A 21,834-nucleotide genomic window follows, 5' to 3' on the forward strand; every position below is an offset into this window, starting at 1 on the left:
ACTGTATACTCATAAGGGATTTGATTTTAGTCATACTTGAATGGCCTAGTGGTTTTTCCTACTTTCTTCAATTTAAGTCTGAATTTTGCAATAAGATGTTCATTATTTGAACCACAGTCAGCTCATGGTCTTATTTTTGCTCACTGTATAGAGTTTCTCCATTTTTGGCTGCAAAGCGCATAATCAATCTGATTTCAGTATTGACCATCTGGTGATGTCCATGTGTAGAGTCATCTCTTGTGTTGTTGGAAGAGGGTGTTAACTATGATCAATGCATTCTCTTGCCAAAACTCTGTTAGCCTTTGCCCTGCTTCATTTTGTACTCCAAGGCCAAACTTGCCTGTTACTCCAGGTATCTCTTGACTTTCTACTTTTGCATTCTATTCCCCTATGATGAAAAGGACATCTTTTTTTTTTGTTCTTGTTAGTTCTATAAGTTCTTGTAGATCTTCATAGAACCATTCAATTTCAGCTTCTTCAGCATTAGTGGTTGGAGCCTAGACTTGGATTACTGTGATATTGAATGGTTTGCTTTGGAAATGAACTGAGATCCTTCTGTCTTTTTTGAGATTGCATCCAAGTATTGCATTTCAGACTCCTTTGTTGACTATGAGGGCTACTCCATTTCTCCAATGTGATTCTTGTCCACAGTAGTAGACATAATGGTCATCTGAACTAAATTCACCTATTCTGGTTGAAGATTCATTTTTTTTTTCTACGTATGAACATCTATCTGTAGCAAAAATGAATCTTGATCTAGACTTCATGTTTTATACCAAAACTAACTCAAAATTCACCATGGGCTTTAATAGCAAACAGAAAAATATTGAACTTATGGAAAAATTAGCACCATATTTATGTTGATATTTATAATGCTCCTGGATACCATACATATGACAATAGTAGCAAATATTCTTGTAAGATGGAAATCAACCTATTTGAAATCCAATAAAATGACATCTTCTCTGTAAAAATATTTTGTATATTCCAGACTATGTATTCCACAGATCTACTTATTCAGATCTTCCATGCTTGACATTATACCAGCACATTTGGAAAACTCAGCAGTGGCCACAGGACCAGAAAATGTCAGCTTCCATTCCATTCCCAAGAAGTCAATGCTAAAGAATATTCAAACTGCCACACAATCTCATTCATTTCATATGTTAGCAAGATTAGGCTCAAAATCCTCCTAGTTAGGCTTCTACAGTACTTGATCTCAGAAGTTCCAGATGTACAACGTGGACTTAGAAAAGGTAGAGAAACCAGAAATCAAATTGCCAACATCCACTGGATCATAGAATAAGCAAGGAAATTCCATAAAACATCTACTCCTGCTTCATTGACTACACAAAAGCCTTTGACTGTGTGGATCACAACAAACTGTGGAATATTCTTAAAGATATGGGAATACTAGATTACCTTGGAGAAGGCAATGGCACCCTACTCCAGTACTCTTGCCTGGAAAATCCCATGGATGGAGGAGCCTGGTAGGCTGCAGTCCATGGGGTCGCTGAGGGTCGGGCACGACTGAACGACTTCACTTTCACTTTTCACTTTCCTGCATTGGAGAAGGAAATGGCAACCCACTCCAGTGTTCTTGCCTGGAGAATCCCGGGGATGGGGGAGCCTGGTGGGCTGCCATCTATGGGGTTGCACAGAGTTGGACACGACTGAAGTGACTTAGCAGCAGACTACCTTACCTGCCTCCTGAGAAACCTGTATGTAGGTCAAGAAGCAACAGTTAGTGCTTAACATGGAACTGGTCCACTGACTGTTTTAAAATTGGAAAATGAGTATGTAAAGGCTGTATATTGTCACCCTGCTTATTTAACTTATATGCAGAGTGTAACAAGTGAAATTCTGGGCTGGATGCACAAGCTGGAATCAAGATTGCTGGGAGAAATATCAACAACCTCAGACTGCAGATGATACCACTTTAAGTGGCAGAAAGTGAAGACAAACTAAAAAGCCCAAAGGTGAAAGAGGAAAATGAATAAGCTGGATTAAAACTCAACATTCATAAAACAAAGATTATGGCATCTGGTCACATCACTTCCTGGCAAATATATTGGGAAAAAAATGGAAACAATGTCAGATTTCATTTTCTTGGGCTCCAAAATCACTCTGGACTGTGACTGCATCCATGAAATTAAAAGATACTTGCTCCTTGGAAGAAAACCTATGACAAACCTACACAACACATTGAAAAAGTAGAGACAACACTTTGCCGACAATGGTCCATATAGTCAAAGCCATATGGTCAAAGCTATGGTTTTTCCAGTAGTCACATATGGATGTGAAAGTAGGACCATAAAGAAGTCAGATCACCAAAGAATTAATCCTTTCAAACTGTGGTGCTGGAGAAGACTCTTGAGAGCCCTTGGACAGCAAGGAGATCAAACCTGTCAATCTTAAAGGAAATCAACTCTGAATATTCAATGGAAGAAGTGATGCTAAACTGAAGCTCCAATACTTTGGCCACCGGATTTAAAGAGCCTACTCATTGGAAAAATCCCTGATGCTGGGAGAGATTGAGAGCAAAATGTTAAGGGAGCAGCAGAGGATGAAATGGTTGAATGGCACTACTCACTCAATGAGCATGAGTTTGAGCAAACTCATGGCATTAGTGAAGGACAGGGGAACCTGGTTGCTTCAGTTCATAGGATGGCAAAGAGTCAGACATGACTTTGCAACTGGACAACAACATTCATGGGCATCCCTGGTGGCTCAAATAGTAAAGAATCTGCCTGCTATGTAGGAGACCTGGTTTTGGTCCCTGAGTCAGGAAGATCTCCTGCAGAAGGGAATGGCTAACTACTCCAATATTCTTAAGAATTCCATGTAGAGAGGATCCTGGCAGGCATAGTCCATAGGATTGCAAAGAGTCAGAGATGATTGAGAGACTACTAGGTACATACATATATACTATATATATATTCTTGTATATACAGTGTTTTTTCTAGGAAGTTTATTGTAAAAAATAAAATAAATTAAAAATGCTTTGAAATTTTGGAAGTTTTTAAAAATATTTGTCTTATTGATGTTTGTAGTAAACATGTGATTTCTACCTCATTGTACTAATTTTTATTTCTATTGCTAAGTTCAGTTTAGTTCAGTCGCTCATTTATGTCCGACTCTTTTTGATCCCATGAATCACAGCACGCCAGGCCTCCCTGTCCATCACCAACTCCTGGAGTTCACTCAGACTCATGTCCACCGAGTCAGTGATGCCATCCAGCCATCTCATCCTCTGTCATCCCCTTCTCCTCCTGCCTCCAATCCCTCCCAGCATCAGAGTCTTTTCCAATGAATCAACTCTTTGCATGAGGTGGCCAAAGTACTGAAGTTTCAGCTTTAGCACCATTCCTTCCAAAGAAATCCCAGGGCTGGTCTCCTTCAGAATGGACTGGTTGGATCTCCTTGGAGACCAAGGGACTCTCAAGAGTCTTCTCCAACACCACAGTCCAAAAGCATCAATTCTTCAAGGTCAACCTTCTTTATAGTCCAACTCTCACATCCTTACATGATTACTGGGAAAACCATAGCCTTGACTAGATGGACCTTTGTTGGCAAAGTAATATGATTTTTAATTACTTTAACTGCTTTTTAATATGCTGTCTGAATTTGTCATTACTTTTCTTTCAAGAAGCAAGCGTCTTTTTATTTCATGGCTGCAGTCATCATCTGCAGTGTTTTTGGAGGCCAAAAAAATAAAGTCAATCACTGTTTCCATTGTTTCTCCATTTATTTGCCATGAAGTGATGGGACTAGAGGCCATTATCTTAGTTTTCTGAATGTTGAGCTTTAAGCCAACTTTTTCACTCTCCTCTTTCACTTTCATCAAGAGCCTCTTTCATTCTTCTTTGCCTTCTTCCATAAGGGTGGTGTCATCTGCATATCTGAGGTTATTGATATTTTTCCCGGCAATCTTGATTCCAGCTTGTGCTTCATCCAGTCCAGTATTTCTCATGATGTACTCTGCATATACGTTAAATAAGCAGGGTGACAGTATACAGCCTTGACGTACTCCTTTCCTGATTTAGAACCAGTCTGTTGTTCCATGTCAAGTTCTAACTGTTGCTTCTTGACCTGCATACAGATTTCTCAGGAGGCAGGTCAGATGGTCTGGTATTCCCATCTCCTGAAGAATTTTCCACAGTTTGTTGTGATCCACAGAGTCAAAATCTTTGGCATAGTCAATAAAGCAGAAGTAGATGTTTTCTGGAACTCTCTTGCTTTTTCAATGAACCAACTCCTGCTAAGTCGCTTCAGTCGTGTCCGACTCTGTGCAACCCCATAGACGGCAGCCCACCAGGCTCCCCCGTCTCTGGGATTCTCCAGGCAAGAACACTGGAGTGGGTTGCATTTCCTTCTCCAATGCATGAAAGTGAAAAGTGAAAGTGAAGTCACTCAGTCGTGTCCAACTCTTAGTGACCCCATGGACTGCAGCCTACCAGGCTCCTGCATCCATGGGATTTTCCAGGCAAGAGTACTGGAGTGGGGTGCTACTGCCTTCTCTGAATGAACCAACAGATGTTGGCAATTTGATCTCTGCTTCCTCTGCCTTTTCTAAATCCAGCTTGAAGTTGGATTCATGGTTCACATACTGTTGATGCCTGGCTTGGAGAATTTTGAATGTTACTTTGCTAGTGTGTGAGATGAGTGCAATTGTGCAGTAGTTTGAGCATTCTTTGGGATTGTCTTTCTTTGGGATTAGAATGAAAACTGACCATTTCCAGTCCTGTGGATAATATACATACAAGTACTAAATATTGTCTATATTATTCATATACCTTTCATAATATATTTAGACATGTTTCTTTATACAGGTACAGTATTTTACAGTAAAGAGATTTATTTTACAATATTTACACATGTGTGTGTACTTATTTTCTTTTTAATTTCAGCAAAAGTCTTCTTTACTTTGACAGTTGCACCCATAAATTTGTCTTTAGACTCCAAATTTTGTAAATGAACCTGGAACACTGCCAGCCACTTCTGTTTCCTATGGTCATATCTCTCCAGCTAAGTTTCCATATCCTTAAACAATATGAGACAGCAAAATAGTTACAGAATTATTTGGAGAGAAAAATCTTCAATTTCCTTTTGATAACACTCTTTTTTGTTTTGCTTTTAGTTTAAAGGGTGCCTTTTATTTCATGGTATTTGTGTAGATATTGGGCTCTTGGTTTTCACTTTAAGACAGGTGAGTACACACTCTTGTAAAGAATATTCCAAGTAAATATTTAATACTGACTTGTATAATGCAAGTGAATTTTATGGACCAGGTAAGTTCTTTTACAGTTTCCCTTGTAGCTCAGTCAGTAAAGGCTCTGCCTGCAGTGCAGGAGACCCAGGTTCAATCCATAGGTTGGGAAGATCCCCTGGAGAAGGAAATGGCAACCCACTCCAGTATCTTTGCCTGGAAAATCTCATGGACAGAGGAGCCTGGTGGGCTGCAGTCCATGGGGTCACAAAGAGTCAGGCACGATTAAGTGACCTTAAGTTCTTTTAGGGGGCCTCGCAGGTGCTGGTAGTGGTGAAGAATCTGCCTGCCAATTCAGGAGACACAGGAGATGCGAACATGATCCCTGGGTCAGAAGGATCCCCTGGAGTAGGAAATGGCAACCCACTCTAATATTCTTGCCTGGAAAATTCCATTGACAGGAGCATAGTGGCCTATAGTCCATGGGGTCACAAAGAGTTGACATAATGTAGTGACTGGTCATGCACAAGTTCTCTTAATCCTTTCATATTTTATAAAATCTTTTTTTAACCTTTTTTAAAAATATAAATTTATTTTAACTGGATGCTAAAATACTTTACCAATACTTTACAATATTGTATTGGTTTTGCCATCCATTGACATGAATCCACCACAGGTGTACATGTGTTCCACATCCTGAACCCCCCTCTCATCTCCCTCCTCATTCCATCCCTCTGGGTCATCCCAGTGCACCAGCCCTGAGCATCCTGTATCATGCATTGAACCTGGACTGGCGATTTGTTTCTTATATGATAATATACATGTTCAATGCCATTCTCCCAAATTATCCCACCCTCACCCTCTCCCACAGAGTTCAAAAGACTGTTCTATACATCTGTGTCTCTTTTGCTGTCTTGCATACAGGGTTATCATTACCATCTTTCTAAATTCCATATATATGTATTAGCATACTGTATTGGTGTTTTTCTTTCTGGCTTACTTCACTCTGTATAATAGGCTCCAGTTTCATCCACCTCATTAGAACTGATTCAAATGTATTCTTTTTAATGGCTGAGTAATATTCCATTGTGTATATCTACCATGGCTTTCTTATCCATTCATCTGCTGATGAACATCTAGGTTGCTTCTTTAAACAGCTCATATTATTCCATGGCCTAGCTCTATTATATACTTAAAATAATTAATGTGATGCTTTTAAACTGAAACAATTCATTCCAGGTAATACTAAGGAATATGTTTTGTTGGGTGAAAGGTGTTTTCCATGCTGGTGGGAATGGAAATATTTCTGGAGAGTAAAGACTAAAACTTTAGAATGTTCACATCATTGAATAGAAAAATACTTCTTTGAAGAGTACAAAATATTTAATAAGAATTGCCCTCAGATCAAGTCTCTAGAATATTTGTTACACAAATATATATAATAGCCAAGTACTTATAATGATATAAATAATAAAAAACATGTTCTTGAATAATTTGCCCACTTGAAATGAATGCTATGCAATAATTATAAGAAACATTATAGAAAGAAATATTTAGTGTTATAGAAAGAAATATTTAGTGATAGGAAGAGTATTCAAGATGTACATATGAATGCAAAATAAACTTCCAATTATATTATATATAGAGATAAAGAGATAAGCATACATTTACACATAAGCATAATCATTATAGAAACAAATACTAAAAGCATAATCCCAAAAACATTAACGGTAGTTAATACTAGGGCATTTTGTTTTTGCTTTAATTTTCCAAATTATCCAAATAATGTACATAACATTTACATTTAGATGCAATCAGCATTTTGGAAACAATACATTTAAGAAATAGAAACTCTATTGAGAAACATGTCCTGAAATGACTAATACACTATTTTTACTTATTGCTTTAAAAACACACAAAACATCTGCTTTGTGCCAGGCATTGTGCTAAGTTAGGAACTCATGACTAAGTGCAGAGAGAGAATAAGTACAGCAATAACAATACAAGAAATTAGTGTTATCATAGATGTTTGAATAGAATCCAAATGAAATCTAGAGGACAGTTTAACATTTTGAATATTTTTTTTTATAATAATTAGTCTGAGGTTTCATGATTTTTCTGTTCATGCACTCCAAATTCTTGAGTTTGTTCTCTAGTGCCCTTGATGCATTTGATATTCCCTAAATTAACCCTAGAGCTTTGTAATCCATTTCTTACCCCACAGTTGCAAAACTGATACAGATTTCACAATTTTTTTCTTCTCCTCTACCTCCTGGTAATATCCTTTTGTTTTTAATTCTCCTTCTTGGAGGATTCATTTAAAAAGTGGTTGCTTTGGCAAGATAATATTCTTTTTAATATAGTTTTCACATTCTTGTAGGGTTACATGATTTTCATCTTGGAACCTCCTAGGTTGAACAGGTACATTTATATGTCTACAATGCAAGATTTTCTTACATATATCAAATTGTTCCCATATCCATCCCAATTGTGCCATTTCTAAAATTAAAAGAAAATAGAGAGAAATACATTAATCAAAAAGTGAATATTTATCCAAATCTATGGGAACCTAGAATTGTACAATAAATATGTAGAAACTGTCTCAGTAATCAAAATTAACAAACTACTGAAATAGCATTCTTAGATTATTTATTATATACATATGATTAATGTAAATTGATCAGAATTTTCTAAAAGGCCAAAAAAAAGTCTTTTGAGAGAAAGGTATAATTATGCTATATTTTAGACAAGAACATATCAAGATTCTGTATATATATATATATTTTACATATTTGATCCCAGTGCATGGCATCCTTTTGTTCCAGACGTTTTTCTCCTCCAGAAACATATACTTTACAATTGGTGCCATATTTATGACACAATCTGGACTGTACTTCATCTGAAGCAGTCTCCAGCTTTTCTATTCTAGGAGAGCTATATTTGTGAGTTTGCATCTCTGGGTCTCATACAAACAAAAGGAATACAGAGTAGAAAAGAATTACTGGCTTTTCTACCCATTAGAAGTAGGTTAGTATTTTTTTGATTTTTCAAAAAACTTTAAAACACTTTTGGGGGAATTAATTTTAGACATACAGAAAAATTGCAGAAATAGTAGAGAGAATTTCCGTATATCTCCTCACTTAATATTAGCATCTTACTGACACATAACCATTGCACAAATAACACAGCCAGGAAATTAAAACTTGCACTAATAAATAAAGAGTTTATTCAAATTTTGCTACTTTCTTCACTAGTGTAATTTTTATATCTACTCTGGTATCCCATTTAGGGTCCCACATTGTTTATGTTTATTTATTCTCCTTAGTTTTCTACTGTCTTCATACATTTCCTCATTTGTTCCTTGCTTTCATGACCTTGATACTTTTGAAGAGCATTGATTAGTTTTTTTGGGTTTTATTTATCCAGATGTCCCTTAGTTTGCATTTGTCTCATGTTTTCTCATAAATGGACTAAGATTATGCTTTCCAGACAAAAATGCCATAGAAATGACCACATATCCTTCTCAATGCATTACATCCCACACTGATGTTGGTATATTGTATTATTGGTAATGTTGACCTTAATGGCTTGTGCAAGGTGGTTTCTCCATGGTTCTCTGCTGCAAAGTTACTGTCATTCCCTTTGTAGTTGGTAAATAACTTGTGTATATACCTTGAAATTGTACTTTTTTTATCCTCATACTTTTCCCACTTATTTTAATGTTCATCAATGGATGCTGTGTTAATTAATTATTATGGTGATTTTTACCAAATAATGATTTTCTGTTTCCCTCTTGCACATTTCATAAAGAAGACCAGTCACTCTGCTTGATCAATTTTTAATTAATTATGGATCCAGCTCAGTATGGAATATATGTATTCATATGTTTATGAATACATAAACATTTGTATTTATAAAAATACAAATATTCAGATGCTTATTTTATTTTAAAATTTAATGATATCATTTATTCTAGTTTGTCATTTTGAGAATTTTGAAGTTGACTATTTTGTTTTTCTAATGAGATCCCACATCTATTTATTATCTATCTATCCACCTAATGACCTATCTATCTGGACCTATCACGACCCAAATTATACTGATATACTGGACTTGAATTCAATATAACAAGGTTCATTGCAGCCAATTCTCTTTGCTTTCTATAACCTTAACAGTTATTTGTGTTTAAATCTGGATATTCTGTTCTACTTGACTGCCTCTTTTGTCCTTTACTGTTCTCTTTAGCTTATTATTATTTTTTTATTTATTATTATTTAGCTTATTTATTGCTTTAGTTTTATTGGAAGCTTCAATATCTAGTAGAGTTTCACACCCTTTGTAGATACTTTCAGGTAGTTTCCTGGCCATTTTTGGATATTTTATTTCTGCATATGACATTTTGTACAAACTTGCCTGGCCATGTAAAGTGTTAGTTTGTTGGTATTTTTAACAAATAGGGTGATTCCCAGTGGCTCAAGTGGTAAAAAATCCAATTACCAAGGCAGGTGACACAAGAGACATGGGTTTGATCCCTGGGTCAAGAAAATCCCCTGGAATAGGAAATGGCAACCTACTCCAGTATTCTCATCTGGAAAATTCTGTGGACAGAAGCCTGGCAGGCTACAATCCACGGGTTGCAGAGTCAGACACAACTGAGCATGAACACACAAACAAACATATTTGTAATGAAACTGTATTTAATTCTTAAATGTCTTAAGGAGAATGTCTTAAGAAGTCCTTTTCATTATAGGGGACTGGAATGTAAAAATAGGAAGTCAAGAAACACCTGGAGTAACAGGCAAATTTGGCCTTGGAGTACAGAATAAAGTAGGGAAAACGATAATAGAATTTTGCCAAGAGAATGCCCTGGTCATGGCAAACATACTCTTCCAAAAACACAAAAGAAGACTTGACTCATGGACATCACCAAATGGTCAACACCAAAATCAGATTGATTATATTCTTTGCAGTCAAAGGTGGAGAAGCTCTATACAGTCAGCAAAATCAAGATCGTGAGCTGACTGTGGCCCAGATCATGAACCTCTTATTGCCAAATTCAGACTTAAATTGAAGAAAGTAGGGAAAACCACTAGACCTATCAGGTATGACATAAATCAAATCCCTTATGATTATACACTGGGGAATCCCAGGGACTGTGGAGCCTGGTGTGCTGCCGTCTATGAGGTCGCAGAGTCGGACATGACTTAAGGGACTTAGCAGCAGCAGCAGCAGCAGCAGCAGTGGAAGTGAGATAAAGATTTAAGGGACTAGATCTGATAAACAGAGTGTCTGATGAATGATGGACGGAGGTTCATGGCATGGTACGGGACACAGCGATCAAGACCATCAACAAGAGAAAGAAATGCAAAAAGGCAACATGGTTGTCTGAGGAGGCTTTAAAACAGCTGCAAAAAGAAGAGAAGTGAAAAACAAGGGAGAAGAGGAAAGATATATCCATTTGAATGCAGAGTTCCAAAGAATAGCAAGCCTTCCTCAGTGATAAGAAAGCCTTCCTCAGTAATCAGTGCAAAGTAGAAGAAAACAATGGAATGGGAAAGAATAGTGATCTCTTCAAGAAAATTAGAGATACCAACAGAACATTTCACGCAAAGATGGACTCAATAAAGGACAGAAATAGTATGGACCAAACAGAAGTCGAAGATATTAAGAACAGGTGGCAAGAATACACAGAAGAACTATACAATAAAGACCTTCATGACCCAGATAGTCATGATGCTGTGATCACTTACCCAGAGCCAGACATCCAGGAACGTGAAGTCAAGTGGGCCTTAAGAAGCATCACATGTATGCCTGTGGCGGATTAATTTTGATATTTGGCAAAACTAATACAATTATGTAAAGTTTAAAAAAAAATAAATGGAAAACTCATCATGAAAAAAAAAAAAGAAGCATCACTATGAACAAAGCTAGTGGAGGTGATGGAATTCCAGTTGAGCTATTTCAAATCCTAAAAGAATGATGCTGTGAAAGTGCTGCACTCGATATGCCAGCAAATTTGAAAAAAGCAACAGTGGCCACAGGACTGGAAAAGGTCAATTTTCACTCCAATCCCAAAGAAAATCAATGCCAAAGAATGCTCAAATGACTGCACAATTCTTCTCATCTCACATGCTAGCAAAATAATGCTCAAAATTCCCCAAGCCAGGCTTCAACAATACATGAACCATGAACTTCCAGATGTTCAAGCTGGTTTTAGAAGAAGCAAAATAACCAGAGATCAAATTGCCAACATCTGTTGGATCATTGAAAAAGTAAGAGAGTTCCAGAAAAACATATATTTCTGTTTTATTGACAATGTCAAAGTCTTTGACTGTGTGGAACACCTCAAACTGTGGAAAATTCTTCAAGAGATGGGAATACCAGACCACCTGACATGCCTCTTGACAAACCTGTATGCAGATCAAGAAGCAACAGTTAGAACTGGACATGGAACAACAGACTGGTTCCAAGTAGGAAAAGGAGCACATACATCACAGCTGTATATTGTCACCCTGCTTATTTAACTTATATGCAGAGTGTATCATGAGAAACATTGGGCTGGAGGAAGCACAAGCTGGAATCAAGTTTGTCAGGAGAAATATAAATAACCTCAGATATGAAGACGACACTGACCTTATGGCAGAAAATGAAGAAAAACTAAAGAGCCTCTTAATGAAAGTGAAAGAGGAGAGTGAAAAAGTTGGCTTAAAGCTCAACATTTAGAAAACTAAAGTCATGGCATCTAGTCCCATCACTTCATGGTAAATAGATGGGTAAACAGTGGAAACAGTGACAGACTTTATTTTTTGGGTGTCTAAAATCACTGCAGATGGTGATTGCAGCCATGAAATTAAAAGATGCTTGCTCCTTGGAAGAACAGCTATGGCTAACCTAGACAGAATATTACAAAGCAGAGACATTTTTTTGCCAACAAAGGTCTGTCTAGTCAAGGCTATGGTTCTTCCAGTAGTCATGTATGGATGTGAGAATTGGACTTTAAAGGAAGATGAGTGCTGAAAAACTGATGCTTTTTAACTGTGGTGTTGGAAAAGACTCTTGAGAGTCCCTTGGCCATCAAGGAGATCCAACCAGTTCATCCTAAAGGAAATCAGTCCCTAATGTTCATTGGAAGGAATGATGCTGAAGCTGAAACTCCAGTACTTTGGCCATCTGATGCAAAGAACTGCCTCATTTGAAAAGACCCTGTTTTTCCTTCTGGCTTACTGCACGATACTGAATGCTTGGGGCTAGTGCACTGGGACGACCCAGAGGGATGCTATGGGGAGGGAAGAGGGAGGAGGGTTCAGGATGGGGAGCACATGTATACCTGTGGCGGATTCATTTTGATATTTGGCAAAACTAATACAATTATGTAAAGTTTAAAAATAAAATAAAATTAAAAAAAAATGAAAAGACCCTATTGCTAGTCATGATTGAAGGCAGGAGGAGAAGGGGATGACAGAGGATGAGATGGTTGGATGACATCAGTGACTCAATGGAGATGAATTTTAGTAGACTCCAGGAGTTGGTGATGGGCAAGGAAACCTGGTGTGCTGCAGTCTTTGGGGTCACAAAGAGTTGGACACGACTGAGTGACTGATCTGATTTGATCTGATCTGATCATTCAAGTATAGGATAGTCTTCCATTTTCTTCAAATATATTTTATGTCTTTCACGAGTGTTTTAAAACCTCATAAATATCAGTTTTGCACTTTTCATGTTAAATTTATTCCTAATTACTTTTTGAATAAATTAAATAGTACTTACTATTATCTTTTTGCTTTATTTGTGTATATAAATCTGTGTATGCTAATTTTATATCTTGCTAATTTACTGCATGATTTTGTTGTTTAAATTTGTTTTACCATTATTTTTCTGGAGTTTTCCAGATATACTTTCATATCCTCTATAATTAGAGATAGTTTTGCTTATTTCTACCCACCCTAAGGCATCTATTCCATTTTTTTTTTTTTTGACAAATTTCATTGACAAGTAACTTTAGTGTTATGTTGAATACAACAGAAAGAGTGGATATTCTGGCTGTGCTCCTAATATTATTGTACATGCCTCTAGGATTTTCTCATGAAAGAATATGCTGGCTTTAAAGCTAAAACAATATCATCTTAGAAACACAACCCTCAGTTCCTATTTTCTTGAATATACTTGTCAACAATAGATGCTGAATTTTGCTGCAGGCTTCCTCTGGATGTATGAAGATAATGATATATTTCCCTTAGATATATTTATAAGTTGTGTGATGTTAATGGACTTTCTATTATTGAAGAAACTTTGCATTCCTGATATAAATCCCACTTGAGAATCATGCATTTCTTAATGTGATATTGAATTGTGTTTCTATTTTTTTTCAATTTCTGTATAATAAATATTGTTCTGCAGTTTCCTTTATTGTATTATGTTTATCATTGCATGTTAAGAATAATTAGAAAATTTTATTTCTTTTTTTGATGGCCTGGAGTAAATAATAGAGTATTAGGACAACCTGATCTTTGAAGAACTGGTAGAATTACTCTGTAAAAGTGTCTGAGCCTGGTGCATTTTTCGTGAGGGTATTCCTTAGTATCTTTGTTTCTTCTTGTGAATATTGGTATGTTTAAACATTTTAACATTAAGTTTGGATTTCTTTGAATTTTTCCTTCTGCAATAGTTATTTTCTGCTTGTTATTTCTTACAGTGCATATTCTTGCTCATCCATTTTCTTCCTGATAAAGTTAGCCAGTGGTTTGTATATTTTCTTAAAAGTTTTTGATAAATCAGGAATTTGACCTATTAGGTTTTTTTTTCCTATTCTGTATTTTATTAATTTATATTTCTTCATTATTTATTTCTTTGTGCTCTCTTTTTTGGTTGATATATTCTAGGTTTTGAGCAGGAACTTTGATTATTTACATTTGATTCTTTTATTTCTAGTAAAGTGTTTCATGAAAATAACTTACCTTCCTCACCAGTTTACATGAATGCACACATACAGTTATATAAATTTTTTTGTTTAAAAAACTTCTGTAATTTTATTTTATATTCCACTTTTTCAGCTAGAAAACTTTTTCAACTAGAAGATTTTTTCCATATGAATGGACCCATGTTTTTGGTTTTATTAGTTAATTCTAGTTTAATTGTATTATGATCAGAATTTTTGGAAGTGCATATTTTCTTTGTAATCTAATATATGAACACTTTTTGTGAATGCATAAGGGCAAGTAGAAGAATATGTATTCTTTATGATCAGGCAGTGGATTTCAATAGATATATTAAAAATGTACTCCATTTATTCTGTTGCTTACATTTTTTATTCCCTGACTTATTTTTGTCCACTTAATCTGTTTTGTACTGAAAGTAGCATAAATTATCATATTTTCTAGTTGTTGTTCAGTCGTTCAGTCACTCAATCCTGTCCAACTCTTTGCGACCCCATGGACTGCAGCATGACAAGCTTCCCTGTCCTTCAGTATCTTTCAGAGCTTGCTTAAACTCATGTCCGTTGAGTCAGGGATACTATCCAGCCATCTTGTCCTCTGCCGTCCCCTTCTCCTCTTGTCTTCTGTCTTTCCCCAAATCAGGTAATTTTCCAATGAGTCGGCTCTTCGCATCAGGTGGCAAAATCACTGAGGCTTAAGCTTCAGCATCAGTCCTTCAAATGAATATTCAAGAATGATTTCCTTTATGCTCATTGGTTTGATCTCCGTGCAATCCACAGGACTCTCAAGAATCTTCTCCAACACCACAGTTAAAAAGCATAAATTTTTCTGCACTTAGTCTTTATGGTCCAACTCTCACATCCATACATGACTACTGGAAAAACTGTAGTTTGGCTTATACAGACCTTTGTCAATAAAGTAATGTCTCTGCTTTTTAATATGCTGTGTAAGTTTAACATAGATTTTTTTTTTTTTTTTTTCCGATGAGCAGTTCAGTTCAGTTCAGTCACTCAGTCATGTCCAACTCTTTGCCACACTGGGAACAGCAGCATGCCAGGCCTCCCTGTCCATCACCAACTCCTGGAGTCCACTCAAAGCCATGTCTATCGAGTCGGTGATGCCATCCAACCATCTCATGCTCTGTCATCCCCTTCTCCTCCTGCCCTCAATCTTTCCCAGCACCAGGGTCTTTTCAAATGAGTCAGCTCTTCGCATCAGGTGTCCAAAGTATTGGCATTTCAGCGTCAACATCAGTCCTTCCAATGAATACCCAGGACTGATCTCCTTTAGGATGGACTAGTTGGATCTTCTTGCAGTCCAAGGGACTCTCAAGAGTCTTCTCCAACACCACAGTTCAAAATTATCAAAATGACAATGCTCAGCTTTGTTCATAGTCCAACTCTCACATCCATACATGACTACTGGAAAAACCACAGCCTTGACTAGACTGACCTTTGTTGACGAAGTAATGTCTCTGCTTTTTAATATGCTGTCTAGGTTGGTCATAACTTTCCTTCCAAGGAATAAGCGTCTTTTAATTTTATGGCTGCAATCACCATCTGCAGTGATTTTGGAGCCCAGAAAAATAAAGTCAGCCACTGTTTCCATTGTTTCCCCATCTATTTGCCATGAAGTGATGGGACTAGATGCCATTATCTTAGTTTTCTGAATGTTGAGCTTTAAGCCAACTTTTTCACTCTCCTCTTTCTCAAGAGGCTCTTTAATTTTTCTTCACTTTCTGCCACAAGGGTGGTGTCATCTGCATATCTGAGGTTATTGATATTTCTCCTGGCAGTCTTAATTCTAGCTTGTGCTTCCTCCAGCCCGCGTTTCTCATGATGTACTTTGTATATAAGTTAAATAAGCAGGGTGACAATATACAGCCTTGACATACTCCGTTTCCTATTTGAAACCAATCTGTTGTTCCATATCCAGTTCAAATTGTTCCTTCCTGACCTGCATACAGGTTTCTCAAGAGGCAATGAGCAAGCATCTCTTAATTTCATGGCTGCAGTCACTGTCCCCAATAATTTTGGAGACCAAGAAAATAAAGCCTTTCACTGTTCCCATGGTTTCCTCATCTATTTGCCATGAAGTGATGGAACCACATAGCATGGTCTTAGTGTTTTGAATGCTGATTTTTAGACCAGTTTATTCATTTTCCTCATTCACTTTCATCAAAATGCTTGTTAGTTCCTCTTCGTTTCTGTCATGAAGCTTGTATCTTCTGCATATCTGAGGTTATTGAAGTTTCTCCCAGCAGTGTTGATTCCAGCTTGTGATCCATCTAACCCAGCATTTAAAGTGATATACTCTGCATTTAAGTTAAATAAGCAAGGTGACTATATACAGCCTTGGTGTACTCCTTTCCCAGTTTTGAACAAGTTTGTGTTTCATGTCCGGTACTAACTGTTGCTTCTTGACCTGCACACAAGTTTCTCAGGTGCCAGGTAAGGTGGTTTCATATTTCCATCTCCTTAAGAATTTCCCACAGTTTTTTGTGATCCACACAGTTGAAAGCTTAGCATAGTCAATGAAGCAGAAGTAGGTGTTTTTCTGAAATTCCTTTGCTTTTTCTATGATCCAACAGACGTTGGCAATTTGATCTCTGGTTCCTCTGCCTTTTCTAAATCCTGTTTGTACATTTGGAAGTTTTTGGTTCATAATCTGTTGAAACCTAGCTTGAAGGAGTTTGGGCACCACATCTTGATAGCATGTGAAATGATTGTAATTGTGTGGTAGTTTGAACATTCTTTGACATTGCACTTCTTTGGGATTGGAATGAAAACTGATCTTTGCAAGTTCTGTGGCCACTGCTGAGTTTTCCAAATTTGCCAACATATTTAGTGCAGCACTTTAACAGTATCATCTTTTAGGATTTGAAATAGCTCAATTGGAATTCCATCATGTCCACTAGCTTTGTTCATAGTGATGCTTCCTAAAACCCACTTGACTTTGCACTCCAGGATATCTGGATCTAGGTGATTGATAACACCATCATGGTTATCTGGGCCATTAAGAACTTTTTTGTAGTTTTTATGAGTATTCTTGCCACCTCTTCTTAATATCTTCTGCTCCTGTTAGGTCCATACCATTTCTGTCATTTATTGTGCCCATTTTTCCATGAAATATTCCCTTGATATGTCTAATTTTCTTGAAGAGATCTCTAGTCTTTCTTATGCTTTGCCTATCTGGGGTCTTTTTTTACCCCATCCAGATTGTAAAATTATTAGTTCTATTTCTGTGAAAAATACCGTTGGTAGTTTGATAAGGATTGCATTGAGTCTGTAAATCACTTTGGGTAGTATTTTGAGAGCCCCTTGGATTGCAAGGAGATCCAACCAGTCCATTCTGAAGGAGATCAGCCCTGGGATTTCTTTGGAAGGAATGATGCTAAAGCTGAAACTCCAGTACTTTGGCCACCTCATGTGAAGAGTTGACTCACTGGAAAAGACTCTGATCCTGGGAGGGATTGGAGGCAGGAGGAGAAGGGGACGACAGAAGATGAGATGGCTGGATGGCATCACTGACTCAATAGACGTGAGTCTGAGTGAACTCTGGGAGTTGGTGATGGACAGGGAGGCCTGGAGTGCTGTAATTCATGGGATGGCAAAGAGTCGGACACAACTGAGCAACTGAACTGAACTATTTTCAGAATATTACTTCTTCCAATCCAAGAAGATGGTATATCTTGCCATCTTTTTGTGTCATCTTTGATCTTTTATCAGTGCCTCATAGTTTTCTGCAAACAGGTCTTTTGTCTCTTTAGGTAAATTTGTTACTATTTTATTCTTTGTTTTGCAATCGTGCAAGTTTTTGTTTCCTTAATTTGTCTTTCTGATTTTTCATCATTAGTGTATAAGAATGGAAGGGATTTCTGTGTATTAATTTTATATTCTGCAACTTTGCCATATTCATTGACTAGCTCTAGTAATTTTCTGTTGATACGTTCATGTTATCTGACAACAGGTGAGTTTTATTTCTTCTTTTCCAGTCTGGATTCCTTTTATATCTTTTTTTTCTCTGATTGCTGTGGCTAGGACTACCAATACTATGCTGAATAATAGTTCTTTTGGCATGTTACTACTTATGTATCGTTGCACTTCTCATATTTTTTATTTAAAAATTAGCTTCTATATCATATTTGATGCATTAGTGTTTTATCTTTATTACGGATTGTAGCTTTTAGTATTAATTGCTTTCCTTTTCTATATAAAGTATCATAACATCTGCAAACAGTGAGTTTTACTTCTTTTCCAATCTGGATTGCTTTTATTTCTTTTTCTTCTTTGATTACTATAGTTAAGGCTTCCAAAACTATGTTGAATAATAGTTCTTTTTGTATGTTGCTACTTATATATCCTTGCATTTTCCTGTATTATTTTGTTTTTAAAAGTAGCTGTGAGCCATTTGATGCATACCTAATCATTTGTTACATCTTTATTGGGAATTGTAGCTTTTAGTATCAAATTTTTTCCTTTGCTTTGGGAATTTGAATTATTCATTAATTACATTATAAGTTTTCTATGCTTGCTCTCTTTGTTTTCATTTGCCAGGTATATATTTATACATTCATGCAATTTTAGATTCTGTAAGCATTTTATTTTAGGTGTATTTTCTATAAATGATACATATTTTAATGTTGTGTTGTGAGACAAATTGTCATCATTTCTTTAATATAAGTTAAGCCTATTTAAATTTGCTATTATGACTGATGTTTTGGTTTCAAATTAACCATAAGATTTTATATTTTGTGCATATTGTTTTGTTTGCTGTGTTTCTTTCTTTAAAATAGGTCATTTTTTTTTTTTTTGCTACTTTTGTTTTTTAGAAAGACATATTTTGTTTTAGTGAGTAAATTTATGTTTATGTCTTTTTTAAGACCTATCATTATGTGGTTTTAAGCTATCTATTACCTTGTTTAAGGCTTTTAAAAAGTATGCATGCATCCATACTAAGTCACTTCAGTTGTGCCTGACTCTTTATGACTCCATGGACTGCAATCTTCCAGGTTCCTCTGTTCATGGGATTCTCCAGGCAAGAATACTAGAGTGAGCTGCCATGCCCTCTTCCAGGGGATCGTCCTGACCCAAAGATCAAACACACTGGGTCTGCTGTGGCTCCTGCATTACAGGCAGTTTCTTTGCCACTGGGGAAACCCCTTTAAAAAGTATACTTGAGGGTTTTATTTTTGTCTTTTTATTCTCTCCTCCTAACTCTGGTTGCATTATTTATACTTAATCTCATATATAACATTTAAAAAATACTTTTCAACTCTCATCCCTCGCAAAGAGTCAGACACGACTGAGTGACTGACCTGATCTGATAAGTATTTCATACTATTTTTAAAAACTAGTCATTTTTATGAAATATCAACTCATTAGTTGGCTGGATAAAGCTCATGTTCTTGTGCAGGGTTAAGAATCTATGACCACAGACCAAATGTGGCCCTCTGGTTTTTTTGTACATAAAGCTTTATTGAAACATAGGCATGATTATTTATTTGTGTGTTACATGGGGCTATTTTGCATACCTAATAGATATTTGGTCCTACCTAAAATGTCATTTGAGACATTTGACCTATGCCAGAAGATTCTTGATATTCAGTTCAGTTCAGTCGCTCAGTCATGTCTGACTCTTTGGGACACCATGAATCGCAGCACGCCAGGCCTCCCTGTCCATCACCAACTCCCAGAGTTCACTCAGACTCATGTCCATTGAGTCAGTGATGCCATCCATCCATCTCATCCTCTGTCGTCCCCTTCTCCTCCTGCCCCCAATCCCTCCCAGCATCAGAGTCTTTTCCAATGAGTCAACTCTTCACATGAAGTGGCCAAAGTACTGGAGTTTCAGCTTTAGCATCATCATTCTTTCCTTCCAAAGAAATCCCAGGGCTGATCTCCTTCAGAATGGACTGGTTGGATCTCCTTGCAGTCCAAGGGACTCTCAAGAGTCTTCTCCAACACCATAGTTCAAAAGCATCAATTCTTCGGCACTCAGTTTTCTTGATATTCAGCCATGTTTAAAACATCCACTGAGACATTTGATTCACACCAAATGGTCTTAGAAATTTAGTCTTATTAAAAGGATCCATGAGCATATTTCTCTGTGTCGATTGGTCCTTGATGTTTGAACTGTCAAAAAACGTCCATTTTTAGAAAATGTCCCTGCATTCACATAGCCCATAATATTGATATTTTCAATTTACAGTATTAAGACTTAAAAATGTGTTATTGATCTGATATGAAAGTGTGTTATTTACCATGTTTTATTGGTCCAGTCATCCAATCATTGGCAATAATAACTGTACATTCTCCTGCCAATTTACCTGGACCACTCACCCATCCCATGGCTGATGCCTGTCAACTCGCTAACACAGCCTGGACAAACTAGGTGTTAAATTCATAAGATATTAGTAAAGTTTTCCCTACCAATAAACCAGTGACCTTTGGTCAGACAGCTACAGAAAAAAAAAATTAACCTTTTTTCTGTTGTTTAACAGTATGACATCATCATTTGAAAATTCTCAGTGGAAAATAGCAGAAATAGCATGCTCACAAAAACAAGAGCCAATGGCACAAATAGTTTTTATTTGTATTCTTTTAACAGAGGTAGGAGCAAAATATATTAGTGCAGAGAAGAGAAGCATATCAGCATTGCCTGATGTACAATTAATCAGGATTTGGATAATATTAATATCACTCAAGAGGGGGCAGGAAAACACCAGTACAATATTGGTGTTGATGGAGACATAATAAATAGAGTAAAATATCATACAAAAGAAGAATCAAGTGCAACACTGCAGATGTTCAAAGAACTCTCATGGTATTGATGATTCTAATAATGGTAACAGCAACTAAAGAGACAAGTTGAGTTCAAACTAAACATTGACAGATTAATTAAACTCAACTGCATGGAATAAAAATTCTAGAGGAGTATAAAGTAACCAGATGCAGACAATCATTTCTTATGCACAATTTCTGTGTTCAAGATGACAAAAGAATTATTATTTGTACAATTTGTGGTAATATTTGTTATTTACATACCAGTACCACATTATTCAGAAATGGCACCTGCAGGATAGCACAGATACAGTTCATTCTGTACATGGTGTTGTGTTGGGTTATACTATATTGTTGAGTTATAAGTTAACAATGAAAAGGTAAGAAGATATATATGTGTGTGTGTTAAAGTGTGTGTGTGTTTGCATCTTCACGGGGAAAAAAAAAGGCCTTGACATTAACCCATTGACTCTTCATTGTGAATGATAGATTTTTAAATTCTAAATATGAATGTGATTCAACTACTCCCACCAAATACACATGTAAAATGATGCTTGTTTCACTTTTCACAATCACTGTGGTGAAAAATATCTTCTTTGGGTCTAACATGTGAGAATATGACAACAGAAATTAATACTCATAAGTGCACATCCATTTGCACTTGTTTGGGCTCCTATTTGTGCCTCTGGAAGATGTAAATGAAACAATTGAGTACATTTTGGAGAATGCAGGAGAAAATTTAGATTATTCAATGGATTATGTTAAGAAAATGTATGTCTGATAGAAGGTATGGTAAGGCAGAAAACCAAAAATTCCAAGGTTTTCACCACAAAGTTGGAATGATAGTAAACATTAGTACTAAATGGTGGAACAAACAATAGTGGAAACCTGGAAGAGCAAATTTCAAATA

This window comes from Bos mutus, chromosome 11 (genome assembly GCF_027580195.1).
Source record: "Bos mutus isolate GX-2022 chromosome 11, NWIPB_WYAK_1.1, whole genome shotgun sequence".
Classification (NCBI taxonomy): domain Eukaryota; kingdom Metazoa; phylum Chordata; class Mammalia; order Artiodactyla; family Bovidae; genus Bos; species Bos mutus.